At 39.1% G+C, this 11,345-nt stretch overlaps 1 protein-coding gene across 4 annotated transcripts in view; it reads right to left on the reverse strand.

Moving 5' to 3' along the window:
• The window catches only part of bsna (bassoon presynaptic cytomatrix protein a), a 75,644-nt gene that overhangs the window by 37,150 nt on the left and 27,149 nt on the right, over nt 1–11,345 (reverse strand). The window lies entirely within an intron of this gene.

Here is an 11,345-nt window from a genome sequence, read left to right on the forward strand (position 1 = left end):
ATAATATGATTTGCACTACTCAGTTTTTTTCGTATTCAGTGTGACCTGCACATCATATGTGTATACTGCAGGAGTTATAGATTTGTAGCCTGTGTCTGGTTGTTAATTTAAGCACAGTTTTCTGCACAAATAAAACAGAATAAAAATAAAATAGTTGTTGCTTTATTTATAAATAAGATGATTCATTTACCACTTAAATTACAGGGCAGCTAGTAATCTTTTGTAGCTGTGCCTCCCCAGTATACAGTGGATTCTGCTAATGGTCTCCACAAATGGATTCTGTCCAATATAGGGGTGGGGTCTAGCTTAATCAGAGGACAATCAGTGCTTTCAGAGGCAAATTCACTGCTGTGGTGAAAGCTGACTCTTCTCTAGCAGACGAGCTGAATAACTTCTAAGTGTGCTTTGTGGCTAACTTTGTTAGCATTAGCCTGCCAGCTAGCATTATAGAGGGAAGAAGTTCTGTTGATGATGTATGTGAGATCACTGTCTCAGAGGACAAGGTTTGTAAGGCTCTGAAGCGGATGAATAACAGGAAAGAGGAAGGCCTCAACAGCATTTCTGGTCAGGTACTGGGCTCCTGTGCTCATCACCTTGGCTTGTACACCTCCATCTACAATGAGACACTAGCCAAGTCTGTGGTCCCCACCTGCTTTGAAAAATGTATTGTCATTCCTGTGCTAAAGAACAATACGCCCTCTTGCCTAAATGACTATCGTCCTGTAGCACTCACATCTGCTCCTCCATCCCTGACACAATCAATCCACTCCAGTTTGCCTACTGGACCAATCGATCTACAGTGGATGCCATCTCTCACATTCTTCATACTACCCTCACCATACCAACAGCAAAAAGCGGAACTATGTGAGTGCTGCTGTTTATAGTCTACAACTCACACTGGGCCCCACAAGGTTGTGTTCTGTGTCACCTAATCTATACTCCCTACACACTCAACTGTGTCCCACCACAGCTCCTCTTGAATCAAACTTGCAGTCGCTACAGTGATTATAGGTCTCATCTCCAACAACTAGTCACATACATGGATGAAATGAAAAAACTTGCAGCTTGATGCCAGGCCAACAGTCTCTCCCTTAATGTCACTAAAACTAAGGAATTGCTTGTGGATTTTATGAAGAGACAGCAGTAGAACTACACTCCACTCATGATTGGCAGCAGCCCTACGAAGAGAGTGAGCAAATCTGGTACCTAGGTATTTCATCACATTCAAACTCAGGTGAAGAAATCCAGACAGCAATTGTACCATCTGAGACTGCTGAGGATTCAGGATCTCCCTGTACTCCTGAGAATGTACTATACTGGAACTATAGAATGTCTTCTGTCTCAGTGCATCTCAGTGTGGTACAGAAACCGCACAATCCAGGAGAGCAAAGTCCTGTAGTGAGTGGTGCGGCTAGCTGAGTGCATCTCCAAGTCTGTTCTCCCCACTTTGCATGACATTTACACCAGATGATGTACTACCAGAGCTGCAAAAATCATCGAATACTCTACCCACCCAGGTAACTATATGTTCAGCCTGTTGGAATCAGACAAGCATTTCCACTGACTGATGGCTAAAACTAAGTGTCTAAGGGGACACTTTTGCAGTCAGGCCATCCTCAACATGTCTGGAAATGTCCATCTTACAGATCCCTTAGTATTCCATAAAGACTCATTTACTACATTGTCATTCTGAACAATGCACATGCAATTACTACATGTAACTCATCTGCATATATATATTCAAGATTCAAGATTCAAGAAGCTTTATTGTCATTTCAACCACATATAGCTGACGCAGTACATAGTGAAATGAGACAACGTTTCTCCAGGACCTGGTGCTACATAAACATACAACATAAAGATCAAACACAAGAACAACACAAAGCTTGGACCGAAAGTTCGTCCAAGCCACATAAAGTGTAAAGTGTGCAGCTAGGTGCAAACAAAGCAACGAAAAGACAAATTATTAAGACATATTATGCAAAAATAATAAATACAAAAAAGACAACACAAAAACACAAGACACTTAGCACCAAAAAAAAGAAAAAGAACTTGCAATGAAATGTAAATGAAATGTAATAAAATGAGATGATGATGAACTTTGGGGCCTGACAACATGTATTGTGCAAAAATACAATATAGCAGCAGTTGAGGTAGTGCATAATAGAAATAAACATAAATATAAATATAGCAGCAGATGAAAAACACAGGGGTTGAGGTAGTGCAATAAGTATTGAACAATATAAGTTGTGTGTGTGAGTGTGTGTATCAATTCCATTCTGTAATGTTTGCACATTCTGAACCATTACTTCATGTAACATAATTCACACATCATGATACTATATCTACTACATGTAACAACTTATTGAACATCATACCAATTCCTCTTTTTTATTATTTATATTCATTCTTAAATTTTGTTTATTTATATGCAAGTCTGAAGGAGGAGTGGAAGTTATATACCTTATATAAATTTGTATGTTACAAAATAAAATCTTGGGTCTTGGAAATACATATGAAATTATTATTAAAGTAGTCAATTCAGGACAGATCTTGCGGTGTTGGAATTGTGAAGGAATAGAGCTAAACAGGCCCAGGTTCAAGCTCTCCAGTGCTGACCTGAGTCTGTATTTATTTGCTTATCAGGGTGATATATAGCTATTGTTATATAATTAGAGACATAAAAATAGTAAATAAATTTAATTATTCTTATTTTTGTTTGTTAAATTGTTTTTTTCTCTGTAGTACTGTATATTACATATGGTACATACATGTGTATGTACAGTATAATGACAATAGACAAAAATTCTTATAATCACAAAAATTATGAGATTAAGTCAGCCTTTCAGGTGTTCATCATGCAGTATGCTCCCCTTGCTCCTCACTCTTTTGTACTGAATTTCCTAATAAATCATGTTATAAGGGGAATTGTGCCTCTGTTTTTGGCAGACTTCATCTCAATTCCTGTGCAACTGTCCAAGTTTTTGGTAAGCCTGCAGTTATTAACTCATCACTTTACATGCATGAACTCTGAATACAGTCCTTAAAAGCTGGAAAAGGTCTGTATTATATAGACCCCTTCTTCAACAGAAATTCCACTTTTAAACTACAGTGTTTATGGAAATATTCTCATGGTACGGTCTTTTAAAGTGTGCCCTGTACAGTGCCCTGATTGGGAAGTACACAAAGTGGACAAGCAGGCTTCCAAGACGCACCTGAACTAGCTGCTACTGGAGCTGGCTATCTATGGGACATGTTTGGCTTTCTTGAAGATATCCAAACTGTCAGAAACACAAAAGCCAGAGACAGTACTAACAGTGAGGCAGTTGGTCATGGCATGGTCCAAATTAATAGCAGTACAAACACTCGGCACAAACAATAGCACAAACACCTTGCATCTGAGTTGTTACTTAGATGCGGCAGAGAGTTAAGGAGATACTGAGCGAAAAGGTAAATTGGCTGCTAATATGATTATCTGAATGAAAACTTTCTTTTCATTCATGTTCTCTTTAGTACACTCAGTTCTCTTAAGTTTATGACATCAGCAAGGCTTTTAATCTGTGTATGCTAACCTGTTTTTTTTTTTACTTTTTTACTTTTTTTTTACCGAGTTACATACGTAAAGCAAGGCAAAATGCAATGGTCAGTGCAAGAAAGGCTTCTTGCATTGACCATTGCATTTTGTCTTGCCTTACGTATGTAACTCGGTTCTCTAAGAAGGGAACGAGATGCCACCTCATGGCTTACGCTATGGGAAAGCTTCATTGAGGAAGTTGTGTCTGAAGCCCTATGTGCACACATGGCAATTTATTGGCTCGGATAGGACATGTGATGAGTACGCACCAACAAGTCCATATAAGGGCATCTATGTCACATTATTCCAGCTTCTACTTGACGGAAGCGCGAGTGGAGGCCTGAGGTGTGGCAATCTCATTCCCTTCTCAGGGGGCTGGGTTGCATACGTAACCTGGTGTAGTTCTTTTAATGGAACTTGATGCTGCGCCATGGCTGAAGCTATGGGAACATCAATACTCATGCTGCCACACGCCAGTCAGTGTCCAGTTTCCAGAGGCCGTGAGAGCGGACAAGTGAATTGAGAGCACAACATCAATTAGAGAACATCAGTAATAGTGCCAATCACAACAGAGGCAAAAAAGCCTCCACTTCAGAGTGCACAGAGTGCCTTCTAGTGGCCCTAGTGTGCAACAGAGTCTCCACTACCTCAGATGAGGGACCTGCCTCTAGGAACTGGTCATTCTCAGGGGCCAGACCCAGAGCTTAAACATCTTTGGGCAGGGGTTTAGGATTGCCCCCTGCACCTGAAAGAGGAGATCTTTCCTGACAGGAAAGTCCAAAGGAGTGAGGTCTAGGAGTAAGACTAGGGCCACAAACCATACTCAAGCTGGCCAATGAGGAGCCATTAGAAGAAGCTGGATTCAATTATGGCACACAAGTCTGCATCCGATTTACATGCCCTATGCAGAAAATCGCTATCAGTGAAAGAAACCTGGTCTCTGCCCAGAATCTGCTGCACCAACCTGAACAGAGGATGTTCACAACTAGTAGAAGGAAAGTTCTACACACTTCTCTGGGTTCAAACAGAGGCCTAGAGACCACAAATTGGAAAGCAGAACATCTCGATGACTGGCCATCACAGCCTTCAAGTGGTCCAGAATGAGACAGTTGTCCAGGTAATTCAGTACATGAATGCCCTGGAGACACAGTGGTGCAAGAGCAGCATCCATGCACTTAAATGTGTGCGGCCAGAGGGCTAGACCGAAAGGAAAAACACAATACCGGTATGTTTCACCCCCGAAAGCAAACTGGCTGACCTTCCTGTGCTCTGGCAGAATGCCTATGTGATAATAGGTGTCTTTGAGGTCTATTGTCACAAACCAGTCCTGATCAGTGATTCAAGTAAATAAGTTCGAGCGTGAGCATCTTGAACTTGAACGTCTTCAGTGCACAGTTCAGATCCCACAGGTCCGAAATTGGACACAGCCCCCTGTCTTTCTTGGAAGCAACAAAATACCAACTGTAAAAGCCTGAGTCTCCATCTGGAAGGGGAACATGTTCTATGGCCCCTTTCCTCAGAAGTAAGAAAAGTTCCTCTTAGAGGAACGCAGTTTGGTGGTCTCCAACGACTATGTACAACACGCCCTGAAATGTAGGAGGAAGGGAGGCAAACTGGATCCTGGATCCTTTTTCTATGGTATCTAGGATCCACTGAGACACACCTGATAGAAACTTCCACACTGCTAGGTTGTCTGAAATTGGTTATCGGCCTTGTGCTGATAAATTTCCATAAAGACTTATCTCTGTCCTTAATCCCCGTTAAATTAAGCCACAGGTCCCTCACTGCAGTTGAGTTCCTTTAGCAGGTCAGCCTGGTAGGTTTGCAAGAGTGCCATGGTGTTCAGGGATTCTCCCAGGACCTTGATACTTCAGCATGTAGGTCCATGAAAAATAGCAGATACATGGGGGTGACATGCAGCCTGAAGTCAAGAAGCAGTTATCAAGCTTAGAAAGAGCGACACTAACTTAAAATTTTCTTTTAAATTTGGCTTGGCAATGGTGCGCATGGCCGCCTCATGGATCTCCTCAAACGCCACAGATTGCGGTGGCAGATTGAGAGAGGAATGCCTTCAGAGCCCAATGCAGAGAACAAAATATCCTCTTCCAGATCAGGAGAAATCGTCTAGCAAAATACTGAATCCGAAATGAGGATATCAGAGTCGGGGCGAGAACAAGAGAAGGACCTGTCTCTTGTTCCGCTTCCACCATCTCAACCCAAGAACTTTATGATCGAAGCCATCACGGCACACACAAGAACCAAATAAAGATCTTAAGTGTACCTCTTCAAAGACTATACAAACAAAAAATTGCGCTAACAAAGGTTTGTAGATTACTTAGTTATAGATAGATAGATAGATAGATAGATAGATAGATAGATAGATAGATAGATAGATAGATAGATACTTTATTCATCCCATTCATTCATACATTTCACAAGGATTTTGAGCCACTTTTATATAATTTCCTATTGTAACTTATATAAAGTACTATTGTTGTGCCAACTGGATGTGGACACGGGACCCAAGCCACAAGGCACAGAAGCTTGGCTGAAAAATACAGCTTGCAAAGTGTAAACCTCTCGCAATGCACGCAGCCGGCTCCCTCGAGAGACAGCTGGGTTACTCCTGTCCCAAACAAACAACACAAAGAGAGTTCGTATCATCCACTGTGATATAGCAGGAGCATGGATACACACACCTCTTAAACTGCCTGCTCATCAAAATCACATTTTTCTCCTAGTCTTTTATATACATCTTTTCCCTATTCTAGACAGACAGTACAGACAATTGACAGACACAGTACAGAGTGCTTCCGGAGGACAAAGAAGCTGGAGTAATGTGATGTAGATGGCCTTATATGGATTTGTTGGCAGGTATTCCCTTTGTCACGTGTCCTGTCCAAGCCATTAAATTGTCATGTGCACACAAAGAGCTTCCTCAATGAAGCTTTCCCATAGCACCAGCAATGACCCAGTGTCAAGTTCCCCTGAAAGGGAACCTAATTTACCTGCATTTGCATCTGTGCCGCACTAATCATGTTTGTTTTTAAAGATATTGATTTGCAAAAGTGTAAGCAACAAGCTTAATACATAATAATTGTGCGTGCCTGGTGCTACACATTTAACTTGATTATTCAGCACCCCATTATTGTAGACAGTCTGACTTTTGTGAAAACAAAGCTTTTGTATAAAAGCAAAAGTAATAATTTTAACAATAGCTGCAAGTCATCTTTCAAAGCAATAAATTGTTGATCTCTATGACATTTTAGCACTCTCCATCTTTCTGTTGTGTACTCACTAAATGAACATACAGATCACCTGGGGTCTTTTTTATAACCGGTCATAACTCGTGACATAACATGGCCATTTTGAAAGTATTTGTGACATCACAAAACTACATAAATTTACCATAACAATTGTTTTCCAAAAAGGAAAAAATAAAATACAGCTGACAGGTAAAAAGATTTTTTGAAAAGTTTATTTGTTTATTAGTTTATTGTGCAACTGGCTATAGACTGATTAAGCACAAAAGCAACTGAATTTGCTGTAATTTTTGGTTTGCTGATAAAATGTATTAGCAAAAAGTACATTCATCACAATTCCTAAAGCTACAGAGAAGATCTGGTTTGAATATCACTGATTTATCCTTAACCACACCTATTGATGATGTATTCATTTAAACCCAACCCCTTTCCTGTTCTGTTTTGTTATGCCTGGTGATGAACACTACAACAGAGCATATGTATGTTGCTTGTTGCCCCATACTGTAAATCCTGAGGAGAGATAATCTACAGCTATGGATTGTTGGTGGGAAATTGAAAGTAGTATTGAGAGCAAATCCACCAACACCCAGTATAAATAAGCTTACTTTTTAAAAACTACATTCATTGGCATGAATTCTTTATAGAAGCTGTAGAAGGGATTCAAAGGGTATCTATGGGCATGATTTCATATTTCTAGTGTCATTTCCATATTACTAGCAGCATGTATTTTTTTTATCATATGCAAAATTCACCAGAAGTATAAAACTGTCACATGGTGAGACTTGTATTAAGGATTTGCATTGTATTAAGAAATTTCTGCAGGTTTCTCAAACAATCAATAATCAGTTTATGCTACACTTAAAATAAGCTCTGTCCCTTTAAACACACATCTCTGAAAGACCTATTACTATTGTACAATACCTGCAGGCTTCAAGAATAATGTCTGGCTCAAGATTATTTAAATTATCATTGTCAGTTTGTAGGTTCATTGACAGATAAATAAAACACTACAGTGTATTTAAAACTATAATGGTAATAGCCTACATAAATGTTATGTGGCCATTTAATGTGCACCAAGAAACAAAGCGAATATTCAAAAATGACAAATAAACTGGTCCTGAATCTGCTTATGGTCAGACCCTAGCATAAGCTACATGTGGTCCTCATAGTCTCAATTGCTGATAAGTAATCATCTTCCCATATTTATTTATTTGAACAATCAAGTCATAATGTGGTCAGCTGGACTGGTCTAATATTTATGGTCACTTATTTTATAAAATGATTATTTTGCTGTATTTTAATCAAAATATCAAATGACCACTAAACAATTAGGTCTTTTAGGTTGGACTCCACATAAGAACCAAATAAAGATCAGAATTGTAACTGTTCAAAGACAGTGCATACAAAAAATTCATGAGTGGTAAGAGATGTTTGTACATTACTTAATTATGTTGTACTAGATTTCACAAGGATTTTGAGCCACTTTTACATAATTTCCTTTAGTAATTTATACAAAATACTACTGTTGTGCCAATTAAATCAGTATAATTCACAAAATGTAATTAAAACAATATAGATAGAGATAAACCTGGACTTTAGATAAGTGCAAGTATAAATGCATAGTAAATGTAAGTAAATATTGGATTTTGAAAAGTTTTTATTATTGCTGTAACGATTCATTCATTTTCTCGGTGCATCGATTAATAATCCTGGCGATGCATATGCATCGATCTTGAAACATGGAATTTTGAATTGTGAATCGTATGTTTCTGTTAATAATTGATTAAAAATAATAAAAATCGAATGAATCGCAATTATATGATGATGCATAATTATAAAAATAAATTATAACTTTAAATTAGTTGAATATGCGTAGTCATGTGCACCCTCACTACACTGGCGAGGTGGATTACGTCAGTACTCTCCAATTTGCGCCGTTTGCTGTCATTCACATATGCTCGCTGCACTATGGAGGGCAACGAGGGAGAGATTTGCAAGGCACCAGCCAATATGAGATCAAAGGTTTGGGAATACTTTGGTGTTCACACAAAAAATGGAAAGATTGACAAGTCTGTTGTAGTTTGTAGTCGTTGTAAATGCGAGTTAAAGTATTTTGGAAATACAACAAACCTTAGCAACCATCTTCGCAGACGCCATGCCATTAAGAGAGAAATACCTGCAGCTGCACCTACGGCAGCTAGTATTTCAGGGTCATATTTGAGAAGTCCTAACCTATTTGGTCAAACTCTTCCCGAAAACTCCAATCGTGCTAAATCCATAACTGCATCTATTGCAAGATTTATTTGCAAAGATATGTGCCCCTATAGTGTTGTGGAAAACACCGGTTTCTGAGAAATGATAAACACTTTAGAACCACGATACAAAATTTCCAGCGTCAGTTTTTCAGTGAAAAATATATCCCGGAATTGTATCAGTCTACGAAAGAGGAGCTGCAGCTCAAGCTTTCTCAGTGTGCCCATGTTGCCCTCACCACTGATTCTTGGACGTCCTGTTCGACAGAGTCTTATGTGACAATCACCGCACATTTTATTTCAATGAACTGGCAAATGCAGAGCTTCGTTCTTCAAACAAGGATTCTAAACGAAGCCCACACAAGCAGCAACATTGGAGAATTGCTGCGTGATGCCTGCTCTGAGTGGACAATTGCAGACAAGAGTCCTGCTCTTGTTACTGATAACGCTCACAATATGATTGGTGAAGGTAAAGTTGCTGGATTTACCCCCCACATCACTTGCTTTGCACATACTCTTAATCTGGTGTCTCAAAAGGCCATGAAAGTGAACAGTGTAGAGCGATTGTTGGGCAAAGTAAGACATATTGTCTCTTTTTTCCACCGGAGTCCCACTGCTACATGTACTTTAAAAGAGAAACAACAAATTCTCGGCTTGCCGTTACACAAACTTAAGCAGGACATTTGTACTAGGTGGAATAGTTCCGTGGAAATGCTTGAGCGTTTCTTAGAACAACACACTGCCATCTTGGCAACACTTTTGTCAAAGAATTTGCGGAGAGGTACAGAAGTCCGCACTCTTCCTGAAACGGACATCAGTAATGCTGAGGACATTGTGAAACTGATGACACCCATTAAGATCGCTTCTACTATGATGTGTGAAGAAGAACAGCCAACCGTGTCGGTGATTGCGCCTCTCCAGGCTAAACTACTGAAACATTTCGAGCCTTGCGAGGACGATACAGACATGACTCGAGACATGAAATCCGTGATGACGGCGGACTTTTCATGTCGGTACACGAACTCCCGCGAAGTTCTGCTTAAAGGTAAGAGATCTCTCTAACTGTCAATAGCAAAAGTATTGCAAATGCACTGCAATCTTTATTATTAAGACTTCATTGCTGCTTGTATTAAAATGTTTAATAGCACAACATTGTTCATAATTTTAATTTTTACTTGGTACCAACTAATAATTTTTTTCTATTTATTTGCTAGCATCTGCATTGGACCCCCGCTTCAAAGGGTTCAAGCTTCAAGCTTCAAATTTTCCTTTCTAGAAAATGAGGAAAGAGAAATGATCTTCATTAAACTCACTGTTGAGGCCTCAAACAGTGTATGTTTGCAACTTCCCTTATTTTCATGAACTAAATGCTAGCTAATTAACTATATTCTATTAAGGATTCTAGGATTGTAATATGATGGTCCTAAATTGTACTTGTTATATTGAAATAATAGTCCTGTTATGTTTATAATTATATGACTCGACTGGAGCTAGTATTATTTATTTCATTTTGTTACAGATTCACGTGGAACAGCAGGAAGATGCCATTGAAGAGAAACCACCAAACACAACTGAAGAAGGTATTTATTTTAATTTGTTAATAAAGAGTAATGTGTTTTAATTTAAAGGGTATATATACTGTAGCATAGCATTTTGGTATGCATTTATAATTTTAAATGTATTTAAGGACAAGAAATGAGATTTGATTTTTCCATCAAATTAATTTTATTTTTCAGATGAGATGCATCCTGCAAAAAAAATGAAAGCCATGGATTTGCTCTTTGGCAACATCTTGCAGCAGGTGGCAGAGACCTGTCCCCTATCAAGGTCTGCTAGTGAGATTAGCAGAGACGAGGTACTCAAATACAGATCCATGGCTCCTCTGGCACTGACTGAAAGTGCACTGGACTGGTGGAAGTCCCATGAGACAGAAAAACCAATCCTTACAAAGCTGGCAAGAAGTTATCTTTGCATTCCTGCTACCAGTGTGGCTTCAGAAAGAGTTCTCAGTACTGCAGGAGACATAGTACAGTATCTTCTCAGAGAAGCAGTTTACAGCCAGATTTTGTTGATCAGTTAATATTTTTGAAAACAAATCTCAAGTAAATAGTGTTGAAAAAGCATGTCATAGCCATTTGTTTGTTCTACTCTCTTGCTGCATTAACTACCAAGTTTTAGTTGCACTATGTATGATATTACTGCCAGTTGCACTTGCACTTTGTTGTATTTCTGCACTTTGCAATATTTCCTAAATGT

The sequence above is a fragment of the Hemibagrus wyckioides genome, linkage group LG05, assembly GCF_019097595.1.
Source record: "Hemibagrus wyckioides isolate EC202008001 linkage group LG05, SWU_Hwy_1.0, whole genome shotgun sequence".
Lineage (NCBI taxonomy): Eukaryota > Metazoa > Chordata > Actinopteri > Siluriformes > Bagridae > Hemibagrus > Hemibagrus wyckioides.